General features: G+C 44.4%; 1 protein-coding gene and 1 long non-coding RNA gene across 7 annotated transcripts in view; both read left to right on the top strand.

The window, feature by feature from the left end:
- Positions 1-26,519, top strand: part of FAM168A (family with sequence similarity 168 member A) — a 171,285-nt gene that overhangs the window by 76,666 nt on the left and 68,100 nt on the right. The gene's annotated exons all lie outside the window — the stretch shown is intronic.
- On the top strand, positions 7,585-22,509 carry LOC310761025. Of its 2 annotated transcripts, none has more exons than XR_014547196.1 (2): positions 7,585-8,380; positions 22,377-22,509. It is a non-coding gene; the product is annotated as an uncharacterized lncRNA (long non-coding RNA). The 2 variants fall into 2 exon arrangements; XR_014547197.1 differs by lacking the exon at positions 7,585-8,380 and adding an exon at positions 20,250-20,604.

The raw sequence follows: 26,519 nt of genomic DNA, 5'->3' as shown, positions 1-26,519 counted from the left end.
CTACAACTCCCATGATCCCTAGCTAGCAGGACCAGTGGTCAGGGATGCTGGGAATTGTAGTCTCTAAACATCTGGAGGGCCGAGGTTGAGGAAGCCTGTTCTAGACTATGGTCTGAAGGCCCATGAAGCTAAGCAGGGCTGGATGGGTGACTGCCTGGGAGCCACATGTGCTATAAACATACAAATAACATGGAACAGTAAAGTATTAATACATTATCATAGTCTTCTTCTAAATGCATATGAAACAAAATTACCAAAGTGCTTTTTTGTTGAAACATATACAGGAATGTGAAATATATGAAAAATATATGTGTGTGTGTGTGTGTGTCTCAAGAAAACATATTTAACAAAACCAAATTAAAAACAGGACGCTTAAAGATGATACGACCCCCCCAAATTGAGAACAATAAAACCTGATTAATAAAATTCAAAATGTCATCTTTAAAAACCTCTCTTTAACAATATATCCAGAGATAGCTAAATCACGATCATGAAAATAAACTGACAATTTTTAGTGACGCATTGGACCTATTATATAAACTGGAATCAGCTGTCTGTGCAGTCAGGTACTACTAATGAAACCAGTTTTCTGAAGATGAGAGGTTGTAGCAGGTGCATTGTTTAAGCTAAATGGAACGGAATGAAGAGGCGATTTTAACCACTTACTGGTATAAAGTACCTAGAGCTGAATAAATAGGTGGTGTGTTAGAAACCCTGGAAACAAGTAGCAGAGGAGAAACAATGAAGGAGAAAATCCTACACGTGTGTTCACAGCAAAGGGAGGAAATCCACTTCATTGGGGAGTTAAACTGTAGGGTAAGGACCCAGCGCAGCTCCCTCTTCATCAGCAATTTGACAGCCAGCTGATGTACATTTTTAATGGTCTCAAGGATGCGTGGTTGTGGTGACGCTCTTCGAAATGCACCACCAGAAAAGCGCCAGATCTACAAATGCAGATGTTGCTAGTGTTTTCAAAGCTCTGACCAATGTAGGTAAATATTTTCACATGAGCATTTGATGGCATAAACCAATGAGGGCAGCCAAAAGCAGTAAAGATTTTGTACATTTTAATGGCCAACTGGATTACTGAATGAATGCATCCTGTTGGTGTATTCTGAATCGAAACAGTTTCCGCACCGGTGATGTCCGTAAGGTGCCAAAGTGGACTGTTGAACTATGCACATCATTACAAAACAACCAGTCTTTGCAATTCCTGGCTCTTTTATAAGCATTTAGAGGTTTCTTTTCATGGCTGCTACATTGCGTAGCAAGTGCCAATATTTATATATATAGTGCACCGCAAAGATCTGCTTACATAATCAAAAGTAAAGCAGCAAGTGGCTGACTATATTCTGGGCACTTTTTGAAGCTTTCTGAACCAAGTACATTCCTATTGGAGCTCAAAACTTTGGATTTGGCTGATGTAATTATGTTCTTAGAATAGTCTCTGCTCAAAAGAGAAACCTGTACTTGCAAGGCCTCTGCGCTGAAATCTCTTAAATTAGCACAGTTACATCGGAGTGGAAGGAATTGCCCAAAAGGGAAATTCTGTGTAATCATGATATGGTACAGATAGCTGTCAGATCTTAGATGGACATTTCTATCTGTTTACTCCCTGTATAGTCCGATGCGGAAATGCACTCCTTTAATCAGTCTCTTCAACTGAGAGAGCAAAACATCTAAATTCCACTGTTCAACTTATAGTTCTCTATTTACTTCTCTTTTTTTGGCTAGAGCTTGGTGCTAGTCAATAGGCTAAATCCCTGCCCTGGTCAGGTTCAGATCACCAGTTCAGGATCTTCTGTAGACTAGAAGGCTAGAAACATGCTTTTCTTACCACAAGAGAAAGGCGAGGTGCTTAGGATTCAGGGACAGATTGTGCAAGTTCCAGCTTGGTGACATTTGTGGAGAATTTCAGCCTCATTGACCTTGATTCTCTTTAGCACACGGGAGTGCATTTTTGCATCTGTTGTTCACAGCGTTACAAACCTGTGCCTTAATTCTGGTTTGCAGTGTACCGTATTTTTCCCTCTATAACACGCAGATTTTTTCTCCTAAAAAGGAAGGGGAAATGTCTGTGCGTGTTATTGAGCGAATGTGTGGTCCCTGGAGCCAAATGGCAAAAAAAATCAGGCAAAAATCAAATCGCGCGTCTCGGAGAAGGGAAACCTGAAAAGAGGAAGTGGCTGCTTTCCTGCATTCTGCCTCAGGGTCTTACTGCCCACCCTCCTCTGTTTCCTTGCTGTGTTTGCTCAAACGGAACAAAGAGCAGGGAAAGCCCCTCCCCTCCAGGCAAGCAGAGGGGAAAGCAGAGTGTCGTCTCTGTGCTCCGGTGCTGCTGAAAACATGCAGGAGGGAGAGAGAGAGAGAGAGAGAGAGAGAGAGAGAGAGAGAGCTGGCTGGCTTGGGTGGGTAGGTGAGGGAAAACTTTTGCCTTCCTTTCCTCCCTCCCGTTATACCCCTCTCCTGCATTCTTAGCCAGCTGCTTCTCTGCACACCCCTCTCGTGCTCCTTGTCCATTCTGTATTTTTCCTTCCTTCCCCACTTAAAATGTGGTTAAAAAGCATGGATCCACATGGATCCTCAGGATCTTTGCATTGGGTCACCCCAAATTCACCATCAGATCACATAGCATGTCCATGGCTACAGCCTGCCCCCCAAAAATCACACACGCACTGTTGCCTGGGGCTGCAATGGTGCAAAAATGTGGTTAAAAAGCATGGATCCACATGGATCCTCAGGATCTTTGCATTGGGTCACCCCAAATTCACCATCAGATCACATAGCATGTCCATGGCTACAGCCTGCCCCCCCCCAAATCACGCACCCACTGTTGCCTGGGGCTGCAATGGTGCAAAAACGTGGTTACAAAACATGGATCCTCAGGATCTTTGCATTGGGTCACCCCAAATTCACCATCAGAGCACATAGCATGTCCATGGCTACAGCCTGCCCCCCCCAAAATCACATACCCACTGTTGCCTGGCGCTGCAATGGTGCAAAAACGTGGTTACAAAGCATGGATCCACAGGGATTCTCAGGATTTTTGCATTGGGTCACCCCAAATTCACCATCAGATCACATGTCTGTGGCCACAGCATGAAGCACAAAAATGATACATCCACTGTTTCATTCAGAATGTTTTTTCCCTTGTTTTCCTCCTCTAAAAACGATGTGCGTGTTATGGTCAGGTGCGTGTTATCGAGCGAAAAATACGGTAACTTTCCAAATGATTTCCCAGGGGAAGGTGCTGTGCTGCTGCCCCCAATTAAAACAAAGGGCGAGAGGGAAAAGTGCTGGCTCTTATGCCTTCTGGTGTTCAAGCAGTCTAATCCTCTGCTTTTAATAAACAAAACAAAAAAAGATTCTTTGAGGATCTTACAAGGGCAAGCACATTGTGTTCCGTTGCTCCTTTTTAATGATAACTATGAATGACTCACAGCTCTGAGGTTTCACTGGTAAAAGCCAGAGTAGGGTCTCTCTCTCTCTCTCTCTCTCTCTCTCTCTCTGTGTGTGTGTGTGTGTGTGTGTGTGTGTTCCTTGTCTTGATGATGGCTTTGAGCAGGGTCAGGCAATTGATTAGTCTCCCCAACCAACAAGTCCAGCTACTTGTCCAGTCGCTCTGTATTTGTACCTTGATCTCAGGCCAGTTTTTTGCTGATATGATCAGCTACTATATTGACCCTGTGTTCCCTTCCAACTCGACAGTTCTGTGATTCTGTGAATTGATCACTGTAATGTATTAGAGCAGGGATCAGTAAACTTTTTCAGCAGGGGGTTGGTCCACTGTCCCTCAGACCTTGTGGGCCGGACTATATTTTGGGGAGAAAAATGAACTAATACCTATGCTCCATAAATAATCCAGAGATGCATTTTAAATAAAAGGACACATTCCACTCATGTAAAAACACGCTGATTCCTGGACCGTCTGTGGGCCGGATTGAGAAGGCGATTGGGCCTGATTGTTCGGTTCAGGTTACGTCTTTTCAGGTTGCATCCCGCGGCGACCCGGAAGTACCGGAAAGGGTTACTTCCGGGTTTCGCCGCTTGCGCATGCAGAGACACTCAAAATGATGTCACGCGCATGTGAAGAAGCGGCAAATTGTGACCTGCAGATGTCGGTTGCGTTCTGCTCATGTTGCGAACGGGGCTCTGGAACGGATCCGGTTTGCAACCAGAGGTACCACTGTACCATTAGGCTGTTGACTAAAACCTATCAGTGGGAATATATATCTCCTTGGTGCTGAAATAACTTCACTGACTGCCAGATACATCCCAGGCACAGTGCTTTTTGACTAACCTTCAGTACCTGTAGGATTGCCTTCTCCCCACAACAACCTGCCTGTGTATTATGGTAATCTTTGGACAGTTTCTTTCGGGGACTCCTGCTATCTGAGGCAAGGTGGCAGTTACCAGAGAGACCCATTTCTGTGATGTGACATTTCCTTCCTGCGGAAATTTGCCTGGCACCATCATTGTTATTTTTTGCACCAGGCAACGACATATTTATTCTCCCAGTCTCTTAAAGTTTTTGTTTACCTGCTACAAGTGACTCAATGCTACTTTCAATTGGGTTTTTGTTTTTCGTTTTGCACTGCGATGTTTCTATTGTGTGTTATGTAGATCTCCCTGGAAGCATGTCTGAAGAGCAGTATATCAGTCTTTAAGTAAATGAAACAATTAAGCTTTGGGCAGTGACACTTCAGACCATAGGTGGGGGGCTCATTGCTAGCTGCTGTTCAAAACAAACCCCCTGTCATAGATAACCAACATGTGAATGGGAAAGGATTCTAGCGTAGCCTTTTTGCTGAAATCCTAATGTTCTATGTTTGGGAGGTGGTGGTTTGGTATGGTTTTTTTTTTAAAAAAAGGTAAATGACCCCAGAATGGTTAAGTCCAGTCAAAGGCAACTATGGGGTTGCGGCGCTCATCTCGCTTTCAGGCCGAAGGAGCCAGCGTTTGTCCACAGACAGTTTTCCGGGTCAAGGGCCAGCATGACTAAACCGCTTCCGGTGCAATGGGACACTGTGACAAGTGCCAGAGCACACGGAAACGCTGTTTACCTTCCCGCCGGAGTGGTACCTATTTATCTACTTGCACTGGCATGCTTTCTAACTGCTAGGTTGGCAGGAGCTGGGATAGAGCAACAGGAACTCACCCCGTTGCAGGGATTCGAACCGCTGACCTTCTGATCAGCAAGCCCAAGAGGCTCAGTGGTTTAGGCCACAGTGCCAGGTTTGGTATGGAAGAGCAGTCCATCACGCAAGCCCCACCTGCAGTCCAAAGTTCAGTTCGGTTTGGATGTAGGCTTACTAGTCAGTGAAAGCCAGGCCTCAAAAGACCCTTCTCTCTGCATATCATGAGGACATATAGCAGGCCTTTTACCTTTTCAGCCGGTGAGCTGAGAGTGGCAGTGGCCACTAGGAGCAGCACTGGCAATGTCAATGGGAGCCTCAGGCTTCTTATAGAGGAACAGCAGATCAGATATTTGCTAGAGGCATACAGTAATTGGATTCATTCCTGGAAAAGGGAGCATTCCTGCCTCTGGTAATCTTCTTTCTCAAAAGAAATATTTTTATTGAGATGACAGATTATGAGTGGAGCAACGCTTGAAAATGCACACATATACAGTGTTAGAAACAGATATGAAAGCTAGGAGCTAAATGGCCCCTTAAACCGAGGTTATGGGCGCAACAATGGAATGCCTAGGCACATTTTTTAATAACAAGAATACAAAGCTGAAAATGAATGACGGCAGCTAAAATGTTACGTTCATTTTTTACATATATGTTCACAGCTCCAAACATATAACCTTGGCGCTGGCCTATCTGCACCAGCTTGCATTTGGTTTCTGAGCTGAATTTGGAGTGCTGGTTTTCAACTTGCAAAGACTTATACGGCTCAGAAGCCCATTAACATGTAGAGCACTGTTTCCATTATGAGACTTTTCGACGCTTACTTCATCTTCTGAGGCCCTTCTCCAAGTGCCAGACCCAAGAGAGGTGTGGAGGGTGGCTGTATGAGAGAAGGCCGTTTCTGTAGTGTCTCCCCGTCTTTGGAACATTTTCCCCAGGGAGGTGAAGCTTTCCCCGAGTCTAAGATCCTTCCCCCGCACCCCATGATTTTTTTTAAAATATACACTGAGTGGATGGTTTAGCTGCTTGCTGTTTTAGGGTGATTGCTTGTGATAATTTTATGGCAGTGGAAAGTGTACCTGGGGGGTATTTAGTGTGATCACTTTTAACTGTTGCTGTGTATTTTAAATATTTATTTATTTACTATGTAAGTCCCCATGGCACCTTCAGGCAAAGGGAGACATGCAGTAAGTATTTTTCTGGGCTGCTGTTATCTTCTGAATACCAGTGGCAGGAAGCCACAGGAGGGGAGGATGCTCTTGTGCTTGGATCCTGCTTAAGGGTTACCAAGAGGTGCTCGCTTGGTCACTGAGAACAGGATGCAGTCTAGATTATGGTTACCAGATTTTTTTCAATGAATCTGGGGAAACTTAAAAAATAAATAAATACAGTGGTACCTCTGGATGTGAACGGGATCCTTCCCGGAGCCCCGTTCGTATCCTGAAGCGAACGTAATCCACGCATGTGCGGGTCGCGATTTGTCGCTTCTGCACATGCGCGTGATGTCACTTTGACCGTCTGCACATGCGTGAGCGGTGAAACCCAGAAGTAACACACTCCGTTACTTCCGGGTCTCTGCGGAACACAACCTGAAAATACTCATCCTGAAGCTACTTTAACCCGAGGTATGACTGTAAAAAATTACACGCTTTATAATCCCTAATTACATCTATACATCAGCTGTTTTGCTGTCTTGAGAAGTCCAGAAGAGGAGAGAAACCTGGGGGGTGGAGTTGGAAGCAGAGTTTGAGAATACGACTGTGGGATGAGCACAGATTTGGAAAGGGCCTTTGAGGGGCATCTAGGCCAACCCCCTGCAACGGAGGTATCTCAACTCAAGCAGCCTCAACTTTAAATAACATAAGGTTTCCCTACTCCAATTTGACTTCTGCAGTTCGCGGCCGTCGGGGACACGCCCCTCGTTCACGCTTTCTCTCACGCTCAGCTGCCCGGCTCCGCGCATGCTCCACCGCCGTTCCAGTTGGCCGAGTGAATCGGAGTCATCTCACCCCTCCACGCCTTGCCAAGCAGAGAAACCGTGCACCTTGCGCCCCTCATGGACAACGGTGCGCTGGCCGCCTGTGACACCCGAGCCTCCCCCGATCTCCTGCCCCCTTCCTTTTGACGGATCAGGGAAGACTTGGGAGTCATGGGTGGGCAGCCGTTTCCCGGAAGGGGCTCAAGGGGCACGGTTTCTCTGCTGGGCAAGGTGCAAAGCTCTTCTTTCACACCCTGTGAAACTCTCAAAATGAAGGGGGAAGGGGGTAGGAGATTGGCAGAGGCTTGGGAGTCACGGGCGGGCGACACGCCGTTGCCCAGGATGGGCGCAAGGCACGCGGTTTCTCTGCCAGGCAAGGTGCAAAACCCTTCTTTCGCACTCTTCGAAACCCCCCCGACTCTGCCTGTGCAAAAACTATCTTCCCACCCCTCCAGCTGCATATTACTCCAGGAGAGCACGGTGTCACGTTTCTCGGGGACATTTAATGAAATCAGGGGATGGAATTTTTCCGGGGACAGATTTGCAAATCCGGGGGACTGTCCCCGAGAAATGGGGATGTCTGGTAACCCTAGACTAGATGGGCCATTGGCTTGTTCCAGCAGACTCTTATTTTGTTCTTAAGGCCAGGGGCGAAACTAGGCTTTATTTCACCCGGGTCAGAGACCCAGTTTAGCACACTCCCATGCACATTTGTGTACACACACACAGTGGCACCCCTCTGGGGGCTTCAGTCAGGGCAAAAAACCTGCTTAGTCCCCCGTCCTGTAGCTATGGCTGTTCTTAAAGCTCTTGCCAGACTTTTTGTGTTTGTCCATCCAGAGCTGTGTGAGCTTTCAGAGCAGTAAACCTCTGAAATCTGCACCTCTACAATCTTTAGACTTCCGTGAGTCATGCACAACAACTTTCTTCCCTGCAAAATGTAGCTTTAATAATAAATTGGCTTTCATCTGTCCTGATTTGCATATTCTTTTTTACAGGCAAGGGACTGTTTTCTACCTGAAGATAGGGACATACTGTGGAAGTTAGGTCCTGCATGAGACTTGATTCTTTACAAATATTTGCAAGACCAGTTTTGGAATCTTGAAAATTGGCTCTTTGACCATCCTTCATAGAGAGGCTGTCCTTTGCTGGGCTTTCACAGTTTGTAGATTCCATGAAGGAACAAATGAAAATTGGATCCTGCTAGCAGTCTGCTGGAATTACTTTTAATCTTGCATTCAGGCAGGCTTAGCAATGAGCAATTTAGGTAATGTTTGCATTGTCTGTTTCTATGAGCAGTGAATTAGGATTTTGTATTTGGAAGGGTGTATATTAAATATTGAAATTTTCTCCACCCCAGGTAGACATTTATTTTTATTTTTTATATTCTAGGCAGGCATTACAATTTTGTTGAAAGGTCAGCTTTTATGGATGGAAATCTGATCCAGCGCTGGCTGGTAAAGCCTCTGTTACAAGTTGTCGAAGTAATTCTTTTGACTAAGTTGCCACATGCCAGCCCCTGAAGCTGTGTGCTGCCCTCATGCCTGTAGCTGGCCAGCCAGATGTTTGCATGGGGCACACAGGACAGGAACTGCTTCCCTTCTTAAACCCTCTACCTTTGTTGCCACAAGGAAGAAGGAGCCAAGTGAAGGTTTCCTTTCCTTTCCTTTCCTTAGTAAAGGTAAAGGGACCCCTGACCATTAGGTCCAGTCGTCACCGACTCTGGGGTTGCGGCGCTCATCTCGCTTTACTGGCCGAGGGAGCCAGCGGACAGCTTCCGGGTCATGTGGCCAGCATGACTAAGCCGCTTCTAGCGAACCAGAGCAGCGCACGGAAATGCCGTTTACCTTCCCGCCAGAGTGGTACCTATTTATCTACTTGCACTTTGACGTGCTTTCGAACTGCTAGGTTGGCTGGAGCTGGGACCGAGCAATGGGAACTCACCCCGTCGCGGGGATTCGAACCGCCAACCTTCTGATCGGCAAGCCCTAGGCTCAGTGGTTTAACCCACAGTGTCACCCGCGTCCAACCCTATCTTAATTAACCCTTTTGCTGTTTCTTTTGGTCCCAGAATTCTGCTCTTTGCCTTGGTTGGGAAGAAGGCACCGTCCACAACTTTCTGTTTCTTTGATTTGCTCTGAGTGTTGCAGCTTCAACCATGAAAGAGGATGAATGTTGTGGTGGGGAGCAGGCTGTCATAGATCGATAGGCAAACTAAGGCCCAGCGGCCGAATCCGGCCCAATCGCCTTCTCAATCCGGCCTGCGGTCGGTCTGGGAATCAGTGTGTTTTACATGAGTAGAATGTGTGCTTTTATTTAAAATGCATCTCTAGGTTATTTGTGGGGCATAGGAATTCGTTCATTATTATTTTTTCAAAATATAGTCCGCCCCCCCACAAGGTCTGAGGGACAGTAGACTGGCCCCCTGCTGAAAAAGTTTGCTGACCCCTGCTTTAGCTTTATACATGATTCACGGAATTTGGCTTTCTATAATGGTTTGTTTCGTTTGCACAGAGCATGCACATCCCGCCTAGAGCATTCTGAGAAATCACTTTCCTCCTGTGCTTTGTATCAGATTTCTGTGCTGCACTGTAATGCAGATCTAATTCTTCTGAAATGTAAGCTTTGTGCTGGATGGCTTACCATGCTGGGCCTGGCTCATCTGTCCTGGGCCTCAAAACTGCCACCTGCCGGTCCTATCCATCGCTGCCACCACCTCAAGTGACAATCTTGTTTGTGGCACCAACATTTCTGAAGAAGGGGACAATCGCAGGTTCATTGAAGGAACTGGATTGTTTATTTTTAACAAAAAATTATGTACTGCTTGATTGTAAATAAAACCTCTCTAAGCCATTTACAAAAATGACACAAAAATGGAAATTGTAAATAAAAGCCTTTATTTTATTTTATTTTAAAGCAGATATATTTTTAAAAATCAACAGTTAAGCTAAAACAAGTTTTAAAACAATTCAAATCCTGCATCTCTGGATAGATTTGCCTAAACCAAAATGTTTTAAGCAGGTGTCAGAAAGAATGCTGCGAAGGTTCTTGCCTTGTGTCAATAGGCAGGGAGATCGAAAGTTTGGGTGCTGGCACACTAAAAAGTCAGTTGGTTCTGCAAACTGAAGTGGCCAAGCAGGCATATATGGGGCAAGGTGAGCCTTCAAGTTTGCCTGGTCTCAAGGTGCCGTTGTTTGAAGTAAGGCTGCTATAGTTGTAGAAAAATAGTTGCAAGATTGGATGGGGAGAGAGTCAGTCTTTTCAACAGGGCAACATCAGCTATGGGTTTTATCTCTCCAAATTTAAAACAACTTCACTGGTTATCCATTTCTGAGCATAATTTGAAGTGCTGACGTTTACTTTTTAAAGCCTTATGGTTTGGAGGTTGTGTAGTTGTGGGACTGTTTTCATACATGATTGAGCTCATTGTCAATGACTGTTCTTCACATTCTCCCACCTTCTGAAATTTCAGGTAGGTAGCCGTGTTGGTCTGCCGTAGTCGAAACAAAATAAAAAAATTCCTTCCAGTAGCACTTTAGAGACCAACTAAGTTTGTTATTGGTACGAGCTTTCGTGTGCATGCACACTTCTTCAGAAATTAGATAGTTGGTGACTATCTAACCAGCTCTGACTCCCTGCCAGTAGAATGACCTTCCCAAGGAGGCTTGCCTAGCACTGGGGATGGAATTTCCTGAAAATCACAATAGATTTAGTCTAATAACTGTCCTGTTCCTTAATCCTGATGAGGAATTTGCCTCCCCCTTCTGCTCGAAATACGAACAATTCTCACATATTATACATAATATTATGTATATAATACTATAGGCATATATGCTCCAGGTTTCTTAAAGTAGCCAGAAAAGATACATATAACTGAATTTAAATACATATTATTAATATACTTACAAAGTTGTGCTGCAGAAGTATAGCATGGGGCTTGATACTTTTGTATGTATCATATGCAGATCATGCCTATTTCTGCGTGTAATTTTGCATATAATTTGCTGGGTTTTTAAACAGAGACCACCAATGTAGGAGCAGCACAGACGTGCTTGATGAAAGAGGCAGTTTGATGCAAGCAAAGCTCATCTGGGTCAGAACTACCAAAAACTGTGTATAAATCCATTTAAAGCAGATTCCTTCATTCTTACCTGGCACCAACTCTTACTTCCTTTTGTCTTCCTTTTGTTACTTCCTTTCCCCATGCGCTGCCTTTTCAAACATCAGCTGAATCAGATTTTATTTTTGATGCTTGTTTTATTCCCTCTGTTGTCTGTAATTTTATGTTTTGCCAGCTTGGTATATATCATTGTTTTAACTCCCCCCCCCCTTTAAATTGGGACGCGGGTGGCACTGTGGGTTAAACCACTGAGTCTCTTGGGCTTGCCATTCTGAAGGTCAGCGGTTCGAATCCCCGCAACAGGGTGAGCTCCCGTTGTTCGGTTCCTGCTCCTGCCAACCTAGCAGTTTGAAAGCACATCAAAGTGCAAGGAGATAAATAGGTTCCGCTCCGGCGGGAAGGTAAATGGCGTTTCCGTGCACTGCTCTAGTTCACCAGAAGCGGCTTAGTCATGCTGGCCACATGACCTGGAAGCTGTACTCTGGCTCCCTCGGCCAATGAAGCGAGATGGGTGCCGCAACCCCAGAGTCGGCCACGACTGGACCTAATGGTCAGGGGTCCCTTTACCTTTACCCTTTAAATTGCTGGATTGTGGGCCAGCTCACAGTCTAAACTGTGGGAGCCAGTGTGGTGTAGTGGTTAAGAGTGGTAGTCTCGTAATCTGGTGAACCGGGTTCGCTTCCCCGCTCCTCCACATGCAGCTGCTGGGTGACCTTGGGCCAGTCACACTTCTTTGAAGTCTCTCAGTCCCACTCACCTCACAGAGTGTTTGTTGTGGGGGAGGAAGGGAAAGGAGAATGTTAGCCGCTTTGAGACTCCTTTGGGTAGTGATAAAGCAGGATATCAAATCCAAATCCAAACTCTAAACAAATAAGGCTGAGTTATGAGAAGGTTATGTAAAGGAACAACAACAACAAAACTGAGGAGAAAATCAAGCAGGGTAAAGCCCTGGTGGATGGGAGGGAGAGGGTGGCAAGAGAAAGCATTGTTTGGAAAAGAGAATATGAGGGGTGATGATGCTGGTGGCATCCAGATGTTATTTAGCACATCTGGAAGGTAAGGAAATCTGCTTCTATCCCCTATTCAGCAGTCCAGTTGCCAGACCCAGTTATTAAGTTGCCAGGGCACCCTGGAAATTTCCATCCCTGGAAATTGCACCCAGATGCATGCCTACCCATACCGCTAAAATAATTATTTAGCAGAGTGCTGCTGCCACATTTGAGAGTTTTATTGTTTAGCTTGCTCTCTACCACACGACAAGCATTTCTTGTCCCTTTAGCATAACCCAAGTGCGCCTGTGTTTCTCTCGAAATCTGGAGGACGTGCAAGGCTTCATTTTGCTCTGAAACCTTCTCCCCGTGTCCCTTTCTCTCCCTGTGCTCTTGCTGGCTTTCGTCCTCATTTCATCTAACCCAGTACCGGCCTGGAATGTTAATGCATCTGCAGCCAGAGATGATTTATCAGTTCCCAGAGCTCTGGCTAGGACAACAGGAAGAAAATATTGTCTCAATGAGCTTGCTTGGCACTGTTCAAATACACGAGTCCGGAAAGACTTTCCAGTGCTTTGGCCTCCACCAGTTTTGCATTGTGCCTGGTTGAAAGGGAGCTTTTTCAACGGGGTGTTTGTCTCTCGATTCAGCACTAACCTGCCACCGTTTTTTAAAATGCAAGAGGTAAATGGCAGGCTCTGTTCCCAGCCCCATAACCCTCATCTCGGCCACACTTGGTGACCTCTCCAACTCAACACAAGCACCTGCTACTGGTTTTGTGCTGAAAGAGTTCCTGGAAACAAACCCTGGTATTTCATATTGCCCATGTGTTCAGGAAGGGCAATAAAACTGAAGCATTTGTTTTTATGTTGTGCTGCTTAATGATGAGCACCCCCCTTCACCATCCAGCTTTGCTCAATTTGGAATAGGGTTAGGTAGAAGGATTTTTGGAAAAACATACATCCCTAGCAATAAAATGGTTTATTCTTTATTTCTGAGCCTGTTTTGAAGTGTTGTATCCAGCTAAGTTCTACTTAGAATGGACCCGTTGAAATAAATGAACTGAGTTCTACTTAGAATTGACCCATTGAAATAATGATGATGATGATGATGATGATGATGATGATAATTCTTTATTTATACCCCGCCCTTCCTAGTTCAGAAAACTGGGCTCAGGGCAGCTAACAACAAATTTAAAACACTTAAGTATAAAAGCAGCATAAAATACAGTACAAAAACATCAATAACAATAAAAATAAAAAATCAAGTAGATAATCCCCAGGGCTAGTTGGCTGAATTGGTCCTACTTGGGTCAGTGAGGAGGCATGGGGAGAATTAGCTGTGGGGTCTCAGAACTGGTGCTCTTCATAAAATAAATGAACTAAGTTCTACTTAGAATGGACCTGTTGAAATAAATGAATCTAAGTTGGTCACTTAGTGACTTCAACATTATTATCAAAATGGTGGCAGGCAGGGAAGCCATGCAGCCGGGCCTTTGTTAGGCCCTCAGCCTTTTTGCAGCAGCATCGTGGGCTCAAGGATCCATAAGAAATGTGGTTCCTGCTAGGAGATTTCCGTCATGGATTCTTGTGCCCAGGTGCTGCAGCAGCAGCAGTAGTGCTGAGAGCCTAACTGAGCTGCTCTGGCTGTCCTTGGAAGGGAGGGGGAAGTAGTCACGGCAGTGGAGAGAGTTAGATGGCACCAAGTGAGCCTGGAATGAACTGGGTTTGGACTCAGTATGTAACAATTCAGGGAGGGAAAACCAGCAGTTTTACCATTCTAACTCGCTTGTATATCATGCATGTCCAACAGGTTGATCGCGATCTACTGGTTGATCGTGGGGTGCCCCTGGTCGATCGTGGGTTCCTGATTTTTTGGCCATAATAATAATAATAATAATAATAATAATAATAATAATTATTCTTTGGCGATCACTCGTAGCTGAGTAAGATTAAGAACTCAGAGGAGGAGAATATTCCAAGTGCAACATTGAATTCCACCCAATAATTTTCAATAAAAGACAGCTAAAAACAGGTGTTTCAAAACCATTCCAAGCTAATTAAAATAAACAGTAAGCTATAAGCAAATTAAGACACATGTAACTGCCTAACCCAAAATGTTTTAAGCAGGTGCTGGAAAGAATCTTCTTCTTCTTAGGCAATCACTCATAGCCGAGTAAGATTGTCTTCCATGAACACGATCTTAACAGTGAGTCCGTAAGTGACTGTGGAGGTCAGTTCTGGATCCACACGTCCTTCCACAGTGGGGACATAGGTTTCCGGGCGGGAGTTGATCACGGTGTGGATTTGCCAAGCGTGCCTTCCTCTTTGCACATTTTTCCCTTGCGTCCTGAGTTCGAGTGTCTTCAAAGCCCATGACACCTTTGGTAAAGGCTGTTCTCCAACTGGAGCGCTCGCAGGCAAGTGTTTCCAGTTGTTGGTGTTTATGCTACATTTTTTAAGATTTGCCTTGATAGAGCCTTTAAACCTCTTGTTGACCACCAGCATTATACTTTCCATTTTTTTTAAATAATAATAATAATAATAATAATAATAATAATAATAATAATAATAATAATAGCTCAACAACTCTGGGTCCCCCTCCCCCCCCCAAAAGCTCAACAACTCCAGTTTTTTTATAGTGAGAGTAGATCGCAGTCTCTTGGAAGTTGGACGTGCCTGCTGTTTATGAATCTCGCCCTGGAGCGGTATGAGGAGCAGACTGTCATGTCGGCTTCACTCAGTGCAATATCGCTTGTGAAACTGCCACCACTCCTGAGTCTCTCTTGCTAGCCGCATCTGCTGGGGGGAGTCTAGAGTTCCTTCCCCATCCCCAGCTGAGCGGTGCAAACAAGCTGCATTGTCTCAGACCACGAGTGCAGTTTCACCCGGTGCCCCGCATGCAGAGGCCAATGCATCTTGTTTTTCCAGCATCGCGGTATATCGCCAAACCGCGATGTTAGTCTGGCGATACACCGCAGTGTCGAAAAGCTGATCTCGCCCCAGCCCTACTCATCACAATCACTAGTGCTGCTTATAAATTTCAATCTGAACTGATTCAGACTGGAACTGTTGCAAGACAAAATATGTTCATCTTAAATTGCAGTGGAACCGAGCTATTGCAAAGTTCTCTAGTTTGATCTAGCGTTTCATTTCTTACATAGAGCCCTGCTTCTCTGCCTCCCCCCACATGTGTGTGTAATGAGATTGCTTAGGAAATTTCACCAAAAAAACCTCCAAACACCCAGTGATACTTGAGCTGAGTTTTCATTGTAATGTTTTAGTCCATAAAGCTAACTGAGCCCCATAGAAATGAGAGTTCCTTAACCTGTCTTATCCTCTATGAAGCAGTTATTGTAGCTGGGCAGTTATAGCTTTGCGTCTGACATTATTGCCTTCCGTGTCCTCTTGAGGATTATGCTTTTGCCTCTCATTTATTAAATGCCTTACATGTTGTAGGAATGAGCATTCTCCTCCTCTAGGGAGAGGGATTTAGCTGCCTCTTTTATTGGGGTCCCCAGGAGGTAAAGTGCATGGTAATAACCATCAGTGGGAGGTGATAGCAGGAAGACTCATGTTAGCTTAAGGGGGTAAAAGAACCACATGGGTGGCAATCATATGATGCTGTCTGTCTGCCTTTGATCATTTGACTCAGAGCTGCTTTCGCTTCAGCCCCTTGCTATCTTTCCTCAGGTAAGGACCATTTCCTGCTTCCCCCCCCCCTGCTTTTTTATTTTGGAAGTGTGATCAATGGGGTGCAGGCAAGGAATCTACTCAAAAGCCACTGAAATTTTACAGGCTGGTTTTATTATTGTTCTAGATTCAGGTAGGTAGCCGTGTTGGCCTGACACAGTCAAAATATATAATAAAATTGTCCAGTAGCACCTTAGAGACCAACTAAATTTGTTCTTGGTATAAGCTTTTGTGTGCATGCGCACTTCTGCATACGAAAGCTTATACCAAGAACAAACTTAGTTGGTCTCTAAGGTGCTACTGGACACTTTTATTATTTTATTATTGTTATTTTGAAAGCAGAATAGCATTACAGTGGTACCTCGGTTTAAGAACAGCCCTGCTTATGAACGATTCGGTTTACAAACTCCGCAAAACCGGAAGCAGTGTCCTGGTTTGCGAACTTTACCTTGGTCTAAGAACGGAATCTGAATAGTGGAAGAACACTGACGGCAGGAGGCCTCATTAGGGAAAGTGTTCCTTGGTTTAAGAACAGTTTCGGTTTAAGAATGGACTTATGGAACGGATTACGTTTGTAAACCAAGGTACCACTGTACCCAGTTGTAGCAGGTTGTTTAACTTGCATACATTGTTTACTACTTCAGATGAACAAAAAGTATGAATCAAGAGAATTTGTGACTGGTGAATCATGTAAGCCCCAGAGCACAGCAGTCTAGGACTGAATTCTCAGCTTACAACCGTCTAGAAAAGTTGCCAAAGTATGGAGATTACAGAGTAAATTTAGGGAGACCTGAATTTGGGTCTCACCAACATTTATACTTTTGTGTCAGGTTCTCTCTCTTCATACTGGAAAGTGAAGGCAAGCAATTTTTCTATTGTGGTATCAGCATACTGTTTTGCTTGCTTCCCACCTACTCATCCCAGTTCTTCCTAACAGACTGGCACGGGTATGAACACTCTTACCATGGTGTTTCAACGTTAGTAATGCTACTTAAGCAGTTATCGGGGGGCAGGAAGAGGAGAGAATCCAGCTCAGGGCTGCCATTTGTAGTTGAGTGTACCATTTGGGCTCATTCCCATTATATGGCTTTGGCCATGTCTCTCTCAGCCTTAGTTTCCTATATGTAAAATGGGCTCTTGCAAAGGCAAAGGCGATAAAGTCTTGTGAACAAGAAATGCTACACAAATAATATGAACAGTAGGTGTAGGCACTTAAAGCAGAAGGATTTCTAAAAGGTTTCTATTAGGAACAAAGCCCAGTGGCTTTGTTTTGCTTTCCCAACACTGTGTAAATCCATCCCACTAAGTGTGTCAGACTAAAATCTGAAAGCGTAAACATGAAGTAGGAACCAACTGCTTTCCCATTAATCTTCAAACTTTGGTTAGCATGACAACAGGTCACAACTTTTCTATTGCCATGACAATTTGCTGTGAGATTGTTGAAATGTCATGCCATCAAGTTATTTTTAGTCTATTTGCTCTTCCCATACTTTAGCGCTCATTTTCTCAATTATTGGTGATGTAATGGCTTTGGGTCCCTGGCCTGAAGGGTGAGAGAAGATTCTGTAGTTTTAATAATAATAATAATAATAATAATAATAATAATAATGATAATAATAATTTATTTATTATTTATACCCCGCCCATCTGGCTGGGTTTCCCCACCCACTCTGGGCGGCTTCCAACTGAATATTAAAAACAGTACAGCATCAGACATTAAAAACTTCCCTAAAGAGGGCTGCCTTCACTTGTCTTTTAAAAGTAAAATAGTTGTTTATTGCTTTGACATCTGATGGGAGGGCGTTCCACAGGGCAGGCGCCACTACCGAGAAGGCCCTCTGCCTGGTTCCCTGTAACCTTACTTCTCGCAGCGAGGGAACCGCCAGAAGGCCCTCGGTGCTGGATCTCAGTGTCCGGGCTGAACGATGGGGGTGGAGACGCTCCTTCAGGTATACTGGGCCGGGACTGTTTAGGGCTTTAAAGGTCAGCACCAACACTTTGAATTGTGCTCGGAAACGTACTGGGAGCCAATGCAGATCTCTCAGAACCGGTGTTATGTGGTCCCGGCGGCCGCTCCCAGTCACCAGTCTAGCTGCCGCACATTTTAAATGTGTGGCTTGTACCTAAGAGAAAGGGAGATGAGTCAAAAGCAGGAACCATCAGAAAGAGGCCGCTCTGAAATACTTTGTATGGCTTTCTATGGTTTTATTTACTTTCCCCCCATTTATGCGTGCACGTTTTGCGTACACATACTCTTTACATGTGCCTTTTGTGTGCTGCTGTTATGGTGGGGACCAATGCATCAAAAAGTGGGTACAGATTTAAAAGCATTAAGTTATATATAGATAAGTTGATACACTCACCCCACTTTGAAATATCTTAGGTTAGAAAGCCAATTCAAAAATGTACTAAAAGTTGTTACAGTGGTACCTCGGGTTACATACTCTTCAGGTTACAGACTCCGCTAACCCAGAAATAGTACCTCGGGTTAAGAACTTTGTTTCAGGATGAGAACAGAAATCGCGCTGCGGCAGCAGTGGGAGGCCCCATTAGCTAAAGTGGTAGCTCAGGTTAAGAACAGTTTCAGGTTAAGAACGGACCTCCAGAACAAATTAAGTTTGTAACCAGAGGTACCACTGTATTTGTTCAAAATAAAATACATACAGTGTGCCCTCACAGTCTGATTGGTGGCAAGCATTATGATAATGTTGTCTATTTTCATCCAGTTTTGCAAAAGCTTCCCTAAATGCTCACATTTCAGATATTCAACTTGCTATATCAGTGCCTTCAAGTGAAAGCATTTGTTCAGTTTCACATGCAAATGTTTAGCATTTTTTAGAAGAAAAGTCGGACCTGAAACAAATTGTCTCTGTGTGGGGTGCTCCTGTTCAAAATGACAGCCACCCCTGACTTTGCACCAGGCTATTCCATTCATTCCATTTCACCTCCAGTTTCCTCTCTGCTCCCCATCAAGCCCAATCAGTATTCCATGCTCGGTGAGCATGTTCAGTTTTCATTGACCTGTTTCCCCTCTCTCCCTGGTGGTTCTTAAGAGTTTTTGTGCTTCTGTAAACCTTAGAATTCCTCCAAGCTTGCTGATACATCCTGCCCCTGTGTGTGTGTGTGGTTTCATTTTGGCTGCTTAAGTTTTCACCTTCTGATACTGTCGGATCAAAGACAAGAAAAATCCTGTTCCAAAGCAAAGGGAAAGAACTGCGCCTGCAAGATACAAACAACACATTGCCGCGTGTATTCTGTCGCTCTCCAGTAACCAGTGAAAATAAAATGGGATGTTTTACAGACATCTGAGACACTCAGGGGGATAATTCCGTCCGGCATTTAATTGAGGAATTTCATGCCGCTACAATGGAATTTAATTTAGATTTACAGCCTTGTTAAACGCGCAGCCTTTCTGTTGCTGATTTTATAGTGCCTTGTCAAAAAGGGTTTGTTCCATGACCAAGTGGGATTTCGGTTGGTTACTGTAAAAATGCAGTAGCCGTAAAATCAGGGCTGCATTTAACCACTAAGGTACAGAAAGCTCTCTCTTGTCCCATTCTGTAACCTGCCTGCCACCCTTGGATGTGTCTATGGATTGCAGTGGCTGCCAGCTCTCAGTCTTGGTCACCATGTTTCTTTATGATGATGAACATGTGCACAGTGGTACCTCGGGTTAAGAACTTAATTCGTTCTGGAAGTCCGTTCTTAACCTGAAACTGTTCTTAACCTGAGGTACCACTTTAGCTAATGGGGCCTCCCGCTGCTGCTGCCGCTGCCGCACAATTTCTGTTCTCATCCTGAAGCAAAGTTCTTAACCCGAGGTACTATTTCTGGGTTAGCGGAGTCTTTAACCTGAAGCGTCTGTAACCTGAGGTACCACTGTACAGTACATGTATGCAAGGGAAGCATAAAGGAGTAGCCAAGCCAGAGGTGGTGGCTAGGAGTGTTGGGGAATTGGCTCCTGCTGTGAGCCCCTCGGGCCAAACTGATGTTCAGTGCACCTTTGCATTTAACACGCTGTTGTGTTAAGATACAAATTATAATTATCATTACTACTGCATGGGTGCTGGGGAAATTTAGCTCCATCCCCCAAGCAGTTGCTATTTGCATTTTTTAAAGTCCACACTGAATGGATATACACATTTAACATCATATCTAGTTTGGACTCAAGTGTGATTTTCAATGGGTGCAAATTCCTTTTCGTTACTTGCAAATTGCAATAGAAGTAACAACTGTACAGTCATATCTCGGGTTACAGCTGCTTCAGGCTGCATTGTGCTTTGCGCATGCGCAGAAGTGCCAAATCGCAACCCGCACATGCGCAGACGTGGGTTGTGAATGTGCATCCTGCACGGATCACATTCGCAACCTGAGCATCCACTGTATTTGTTTGTACTTAAACTTGCCTTTGTGTTCTATTTTCTTCATTCACCAAACAGGGAGTTGACTTTTCTGGACCCCCACCCCCCACCCCAGAACTGTTTAAATTTGACAATGAAAACTTATTTCAAAGAACAGCTTCTGCTTCACAAGATTATTGTCTGGATGGGATCCAGAAAGAAGTGGCATTTGCTGATCTCTGCGCCTTTTTATTGTAGCCAAAAAGCAGCACTTGGCTGACACTGCCAGAGCATCTCTTTCCAGCAGAGCCAGCTAGAGCTCTTAATCTATACAGGAGCCCTTGGGGAAGGTAAAAATTTTATGCACCCCAGGGAAGTAGCATGCAGTCTTAAAGGTGGATTTCCAGGACTCCTGGGTTTAATGCTGTAACATGCACTCCTTATCTGGATATTGAAACCTGAATGGCTGCATGATAATTTGTGGTTCAGGCCCCTTTTGTCCCTTTAGTGGTCGCACTACTGATTTAGCAGTGACTTTCCCCATTTCCATCCCTCTGAATAATCAACCTGTAAAATGAAAATACAACTGCTTGAAGATGGTTGGGTCTTCTATGAAACACCATATATTTTTTTCTAAGCTTGTGCACTGTTATCAAGCAATTCCTGAGCGTTATCTTTAAAAATATACATTTATTGACCTCTGGCGACAACCTGCCTCTCACGGAAAGACATTTTGGGATGAAGGATGTGTGGAAGTGGCGGGGAACCCAGTCTGAGACCCTTGTAGTAACTGGAAATAATTGATTTTGCCTGTCGAGCCACTCTTCTGATCTTGTAGTTCATTGTTCGTGTTTGCTTATATGTGGCATAACAAATAAAGCGCTATAAAAGACAACAAATTCTGAACAGCCTCATAAGCAAATATATGTATAATTGCTTCAGTTAACAAAGAAAATGAGAAAGTGGCACCTTGCTCGTAGGAGAGGAGAGTGAGGTGTTTGTCTTGCAGTGCATGCTCTAGTTATCTCCCGCTTGGACTACTGCAATGTGCTGTACATGGGGCTACCGTTGAAGGTGACCCGGAAACTACATACAGTCATACCTCGGGTTAAAGTTGCTTCAGGTTGAGCGTTTTCGGGTTGCACTCCGTGGCGACCCGGAAGTAATGGAATGCCTTACTTCCAGGTTTTGCTGCTCGCACATGCGCAGACGCTCAAAATGGCGTCATGTGCATGCGAAAAAGTGGCAGATCACGACCCGCGCAGACGTGGGTTGCGTTCTCTTCAGGATATGAATGGGGCTCTGGGATAGATCCCGTTTGCACCCAGAGGTACCACTGTACAACTAATCCAGAATGCGGCAGCTAGACTAGTGATTGGGAGCAGCAGCTGAGACCACATAACACCAGTCCTGAAAGACCTACATTGGCTCCCATTGAGCACAATTCAAAGTATTGGTGCTGACTTTGAAAGCCCTAAACAGCCTCGGCCCAGCATACCCGAAAGAGCATCTCCACCCCCATCGTTCAGCCCAGACACTGAGGTCCAGCGCTGAGGGCCTTCCGGCGGTTCCCTCGCTGCGAGAAGTGAAGTTACAGGGAACCAGGCAGAGGGTCTTCTAGGTGGTGGCACCCACTCTGTGGAACGCCCTCCCATCAGATGTCAAGGAAATAAACAACTATCTGACGTTTAGAAGACATCTGAAGGCAGCCCTGTTTAGGGAAGTTTTTAATGACTGATATTTTAATGTACAGTGGTACCTCGGGTTACATGTGCCTCAGGTTACATACGCTTCAGGTTATAGACTCCGCTAACCCAGAAATAGTGCTTCAGGATTAGAACAGAAATCGTGCTCTGGTGGCGAAGCGGCAGCAGGAGGCCCCATTAGCTAAAGTGGTGCTTCAGGTTAAGAACATTTTCAGGTTAAGTATGGACCTCCGGAACAAATTAAGTACTTAACCCGAGGTACCACTGTATTTTTATTCTTTTGTCGGAAGCCGCCCAGGGTAGCTGGAGAAACCCAGCCAGATGGGCGGAGTATAAATAATAATAATAATAATAATAATAATAATAATAATAATAATAATAGAATAATGCCAGCCTCTATGCTTCATTCCTTGTAGGGAGATGCGGCTACTTGGATGGTGAGAGATATGGGCGGCGGCTGGAGAATTATCAGGAGTAGACTGGCATGCCAATACAGCCCCCCTCCACTCTTCCAAATTAACTGTTAAATAAAGCTTGTTCATTCCAAGAGCTGCTTTTGTGACATCAGTCTCTTCAAACAAACACTCAGTTAATTAATATTGAAGTGCATTTGAAAAACCAGGGGGGAAACTGTTCAGGTAAATGGGTATTTTGGTCAGCTGCATGTTTGATAGCTCTGCAGAAGACACAGGCATCCGCAGATCTGGCTGCCAATTTAATACTGAATTATTATTTTTTTAAGCATTCCTTCTTTGCTACTGAAATTTCAGGACGAGCTTCTTGCAGCTGTAAACGTTTCCACGTGACAGCCGGTTAGAGCTGAGATATTTCTCCCGTAGGCCAGTGTGCACATCTGTGCTGGCAAATGACATTAGCTGACCCCCTCTGGTGTTAGTTAGCATGGTGTGTAGCTTCGGCAGTGCAGCATTCACACTATAATGCTGCAAGGATTCTGGAAAGCACGTGACTTGACATCTTCATCAGCTTCTTTGCCCAGTGGGCATGCTTTTTGTGGGACGTCTTTCTCGACACTGTCCGGGTGTGTGACACTGACATGCCAGTTTTAAAATCATTATCCTGATTTTAGTTTGCTAGGCATCAGGGTGGGTTTGATTTAAATCAATTTGATTTAAATCACGATTTAAATCACTCGTCAGTAAGACTTGATAAAAGACCTCTCTTTTAAATCAGAACCAGTGAAGGCGGTGAAGGTCCTGTGCGAGTGCCTGGAGGCTGTTGGAGGATGCATGGCGGCTAACAGATTGAGGTTGAATCCTGACAAGACAGAAGTACTGTTTTTGGGGGACAGGAGGTGGGCGGGTGTGGAGGACTCCCTGGTCCTGAATAGGGTAACGGTGCCCCTGAAGGACCAGGTGTGCAGCCTGGGAGTCATTTTGGACTCACTGCAGTCCATGGAGGTGCAGGTTAATTCTGTGTCCAGGGCAGCTGTCTACCAGCTCCATCTGGTATGCAGGATGAGACCCTCCCTGCCCGTAGACTGTCTTGCCAGAGTGGTGCACGCTCTGGCTGTCTCTCGCTTGGACTTCTGCAATGCGCTCTACGTGGGGCTACCTTTGAAGGTGACCCGGAAACTACAACTAATCCAGAATGCAGCAGCCAGACTGGTGACTGGGAGTGGCCGCCGAGACCACATAACACCGGTCCTGAGAGATCTGCATTGGCTCCCAGTACGTTTCTGAGCACAATTCAAAGTGTTGGTGCTGACCTTTAAAGCCCTAAACAGCCTTGGTCCAGTATACTTGAAGGAGCGTCTCCACTCCCATCTTTCAGCCCAGACACTGAGATCCAGCGCCGAGGGCCTTTTGGCAGTTCCCTCATTGCGAGACGTGAGATTACAGGGAACCAGGCAGAGGGCCTTCTCGGTAGTGGCGCCCGTCCTGTGGAACCCTTCAGATGTGAAGGAAATAAGCAGCTATCTTCTCTTTAGAAGACATCTTAAGGCAGCCCTGTTTAGGGAAGTTTTTAATATTTAATGCTGTGTTGTTTTTAACACTTGATTGGAAGCCGCCCAGAGTGGCTGGGGAAACTCAGTCAGATGGGCGGGGTATAAATAATAAATTATTATTATTATTATAAATCACTTTTTTACAGACTCATTCTTGCTGGTATAATCTTAATATTTACAATTGGGAAGAAGGGCATGGATCCATTGAACTCTTATTAGTTGACTGGCAAAGCACTTCAAGGTCTCGCCAAGGACTTACAGATCCCAGTTACTATTTCCACCACACACGCACACACCCTTTGGATTTGCTTCTACATTCAGGTTCCTATTCTGTACAGTTAAGTGTTAGTGCAGTTGTTGGAACCCAGTGGGATTGGGAAGAGGTTGCCAGCCCTGAAATCCCTTCAGCACTTGCCTCAAGTCTGATTTGCACGGACATGCAACTGACTTGCACAGTCACTACACAAAGATCCCAAGACTTGTGGAGTATTCTGCTCACAAGGTTGCACTTTCATTTTTTAAAATATATATATAATTTTTATTAGTTTTTTAAACATATCATTTTCGACAGTAATTAAACATACTTTTACATCTTATTCAATTTTTTTGACTTCCATCAATCCTGTCTGAAAATTTTCCAATCTAATCTCTCAGTATTCATTTCTTATCTTCCCTATTACATTTCAAACTCATGACCAATATCTCTTATCTTTTTCTACTTTGTAACACTTTGTATATTTCTCCTTACAAAACTTCTTGTAGTCCTACTAGCGTAATTTGATTGCAGTTGCTCTTCAAATAATTCATATACTTCTTCCAATCTTCTGTGAATCTCTGGTACTGCAGGTTTCGAATCCTTCCTGTCATTTTGTCCAATTCTGCATAGTCCCTTAATTGGTTGCACTTTCATTTTTACTGCTTCACACTCAGCTACTTGTGCAGATCTATTCCACCCCAAACAATCTATTCATTGAACCTCTTGGAACTTAGCATTTAAGAGGTAAGGGGTTGTTTCTGTGTATATAAATTTGCAAAGGAACAATGGGATTAAGGATTTTTCCTCTGTATGTTCATTTTGTAACATTTTTCCTGTGAAGAAAAGGCATGTTATCTCTGCAGACACAAATTCACACTTTTGAGAACTGCAAAAACAAGCATCTGTGGTAATATCTTCTTGTTAGAAAAACTGCCCCAAATAACCTTACAGAAACCTCTGGAAGCACATGACATTGTGAATGGATTAATGGAATTCATTTACCAAAAAATTTAAACGTTGCATATAAAGCCTCATGCTACATAATTAAAAACAAACCCTTATTTCCTGATGAATAACCTTTGGACTATAATGTAACTTAAATAGAAAACTATCTTTAGAAATATTTTTTCTCCAAAAGCATTTTATTTTTAAAAATCCAATTTAAAATTTCAAAAATCCAATTTAAATAAAAAAATCTGATTTTTTTTTAAAAAAACAACCATTGATTTTTATCCGCCCTGCTAAGCATGGAGCTGTATGATCCTGGAGGGGGGAAAACATTTTTTCACAGTCCAGTTGATCTCATGGTGGTGGAGCCATTCCCTGATAGGCAACTCTTTGTCTCTTCAGCTTATTTTGTTTAGTCCTTTCACCAGCTGCTTCCGATGACTCCATGGTCTCTGCAACTGGGAAGTCATCCTGTCAGGTTAAGGGGATGGGGCAGCCCCTTACAAAATTGCGTGTGGTTTCTTCTCTCGCACAAAGCTGGAGGGCAACCAAGATTCTAAAGGACCTGGAAACTAAGCCTTATGAGGTAGCTGGATGTATTTAACATTTAACACGGAGAACGAAAGACTAAGAGGTGATAGGATAGTCATCTTCAAATATCTGAAGGGTTGATCACATGTAAGATGGGTGTTAGGAGCGCCCTACTCTCGTGTAAGACCCTAGTAGAGACACATGCCCGACTGGCATGTTCTCTCCCTCCTGGTCAGTCGTTCGGGAGCTTCAAAAGCTTTCTCCAACCCAAACATCACAGCGACTAATGCCAAAAGGCATTAGCACACTTAGGGATCCGCAGAGTATTGGCAATTTGCATAACAGAACTCAGTAGCACAGCATTTTGGCTAATCGACTTTATTTACATATAATACACTCAGAGCATTCTGCCTTAGCTCCTGCCTCTGTTTCATCAGACAGCAAAGAGAGAAAACAAAGGACAATAGTCCCACTTCACGGAACATAGTAACACAAACATCCTGTCTCCATCACTTCCCACACTGTGGAATGAAAACATACACCGTCATGTGATAGACAACAATTCCATGACTGCAGACACAGGGAATCTCTAACCTTTGGAGCTGGAGGACACTCTTTCATTGGAGGTGTTTAAACAGAAGTCGGATGGCCACCTGTTAGGGATTCTTTGGTTGGGATTCCAATTTGGACTAGATGGCCCTTCCAGCTCTACAGAAGGTTGGGGAAGGCTGCGTGAGTATCTCTTGTAATGCTGAGGGATGAGGCTTTCACTGATGGAGCCAGGATTTTTAAGGAAGCAGTTCTGCTCTTTCCTTGCCACTGGGCTAACATGAACAACCCAGCAACAACTGCTCACCA

This window comes from Podarcis filfolensis, assembly GCF_964270895.1.
Source record: "Podarcis filfolensis genome assembly, chromosome: 4".
Classification (NCBI taxonomy): domain Eukaryota; kingdom Metazoa; phylum Chordata; class Lepidosauria; order Squamata; family Lacertidae; genus Podarcis; species Podarcis filfolensis.
Note: the sequence above shows the minus strand (reverse complement) of the source record. Positions and strands in the feature narration are given on the sequence as shown.